This window comes from Alosa alosa, chromosome 3, assembly GCF_017589495.1.
Source record: "Alosa alosa isolate M-15738 ecotype Scorff River chromosome 3, AALO_Geno_1.1, whole genome shotgun sequence".
NCBI classification, from domain to species: Eukaryota; Metazoa; Chordata; class Actinopteri; order Clupeiformes; family Clupeidae; genus Alosa; species Alosa alosa.
Window position 1 is genome coordinate 28,744,873 of NC_063191.1, and position 2,500 is coordinate 28,747,372.

General features: G+C 46.3%; 1 protein-coding gene across 1 annotated transcript in view; it reads left to right on the plus strand.

The window, feature by feature from the left end:
- si:ch211-45c16.2 (mitogen-activated protein kinase kinase kinase 13) overlaps positions 1–2,500 on the plus strand; it is a gene marked incomplete in the record, with an annotated part of 59,646 nt that overhangs the window by 12,131 nt on the left and 45,015 nt on the right. Inside the window, 1 exon segment of the mRNA XM_048238487.1 lies at positions 2,433–2,500. This exon segment is cut by the window's right edge and continues 15 nt beyond it.

Genomic DNA, 2,500 nt, shown 5'->3' on the forward strand with positions numbered 1-2,500 from the left:
CACACACACACACACACACACACACACACACAAACACACACACACCCACTCCACCTCTCCCCTTAGCTCTTTCACCCTCTCATGCCCTCTACACACACACACACTTTCACACACACACACACTTTCGCACACACACACACACACACACACACTCCACCCCTCCCATCCTCCCCTTCTCCCTAACTCCCTCCTAACTCCTTCAGAAGAGCCGTGTGCACCTCTGCTTGTGTGTGTTGTGTGTGTGGAGCGGAGCCTTATTTGCCTGCTCCCTCTGCTGCTCTGGGGCCAGTGGCACAGAAGCACCCCGTCAGGCACCGGAGGATGTAGGTCAGCAGCAGGAGGAGGTAGTTCCTGAAGCCATCGCACCACCCTCTCACTCTCTTTCAGTCCACAAAGAATTGGACCGCGGAGTTTCCGTCTATTTGGGATTATTTACTCGCATGTAAGGTAGAGGTTCAAGAGGAAGAGGCATGTGTTTTTGGCATCTGTATATGTGTGGTGATGGTGGTCTCTCTCTCTCTCTCTCTCTCTCTCTCAGTGTGTGTGTGTGTGTTTATGAATTGGTCGGCCAAAGAAGGAGAAAATACCTTTGCATGCATGTATGTGTGTTTGTGTGAGTATGGCCTGGATATTCTGTTTGTGTTTACATCAGCCAATCACATGTTTTGTGTCTGTGTAATGTCTAGACTAGAGATTTTATATTATATTAGCTGAAGCAGCAGCAGGGTGTTTTGGTCTAAAATGAGCAAGCTAACGGAGTAAAATGCATGCAAAACACAACATAACCAACAGCCTTGTGTGAGCGCCAGCTTGCTAACATTCTGTCTAGATAGTCAGTTGATAGATACAGTTAGCAATAGAGCAGCATGCTATATTAATTAGTCTTTTTTTTACTTTAGTATTTATTTATAAAGTATTGGGATGTGTATAGTTCATTCCTATTGCTGTTTATCTTTTTGTATTTTACATAGAATTCTTTTTGCACTGGTGATATCTTTGCTTTGTTCATTTTTTTTTGCATGACACACACTGCCAGAACATATCACTGCATCTCTTCCACTTATGCATACTGCATCAGAGTGTTAGTTCCCTGCCTGGACTCTGAAATCTGGCGCATAGGCTATTATCTCACAGTTGTGTTTCCATCCTTCAAGAGTTGTGAGTGTGTTTCTTAGTCTGTGTGGGTGTATGTGTGTGTCATTAGCTACTACTTATTGCTTACATTTCCCTTGGGATCAATAAAGTATCCATATATAGCTAGCTAGTTAGCTAGCAAGCTATTTAGATAGCTATCTAGCTAGCTAGCTTGCTCAATCAATCTATCAGTGTTGTGCTGTGAAGGCATTGCTCTCATTGTGGCAGAGTGTTCCAAGCCCAAATACAGGACCACACATAGCCCGAGTCCTGGACAAGCCCAAATACAGGACCAACAATGTACTGTAAGCCCAAATACAGGACCAACACATACTGACAAGCCCAAATACAGGACCAACAATACTGTAGCCCGAGTCCTGGACAAGCCCAAATACAGGACCACACATACTGTAGCCCGAGTCCTGGACAAGCCCAAATACAGGACCAACAATACTGTAGCCCGAGTCCTGGACAAGCCCAAATACAGGACCAAGCCCAAATACAGGACCACACATACTGTAGTCCTGGACAAGCCCAAATACAGGACCACACATACTGTAGCCCGAGTCCTGGACAAGCCCAAATACAGGACCAACAATACTGTAGCCCGAGTCCTGGACAAGCCCAAATACAGGGCCACACATACTGTAGCCCGAGTCCTGGACAAGCCCAAATACAGGACCAACAATACTGTTGCCCGAATCCTGGACAAGCCCAAATACAGGACCACACATACAGTAGCCCGAGTCCTGGACTGCTGGTGGGAATGATGACTGTGTTTGTCTGTCCCTCACATGACCGTAGGCCATCACAAATACATTTGAAGAAGATCCCAGAACCACTTGCCTTCTTAAGACCTACTTTTTAAAAAAAAAAACTTTTTTTGGGGGGGGTTGGATGTGTGTGGTGTTGTGCTTGATTAAAGTGTACTGTGTGTTTGGCTGTGGTTGTTTGTCGTCCTGCTGTCTGTGGGAGCCGGGATCCCCCCTTTTCCATTCCAGCTTATTACATTAACACGAGAGCAGCTCTTAGCCTGATCACTTCAAATGCTCCTGACATACTGATACCTACCTACCTACGCGCGCACACACACACACACACACACACACACACACACAGCACAGGTGTGTGGATGGAGTGTCTTGATCTTTAACCTCTCTCTCTCTCACAGGTGTGTGTGTGATAGAGTTCTCTTTTCTCCCCACATGGGTGGCTGGAGTGTGTTGATCTTTAACCTCTCTCTCTCTCTCTTTCTCTGTGTGTGTGTGTGTGCGTGTGTGTGTGTGCTGATGATGCAGGTGACAGGCTTGAAGGGTCACGCCAGTTTTGTGAGGAGAACAGTCAGCACTGTACCAGGACATGGTTA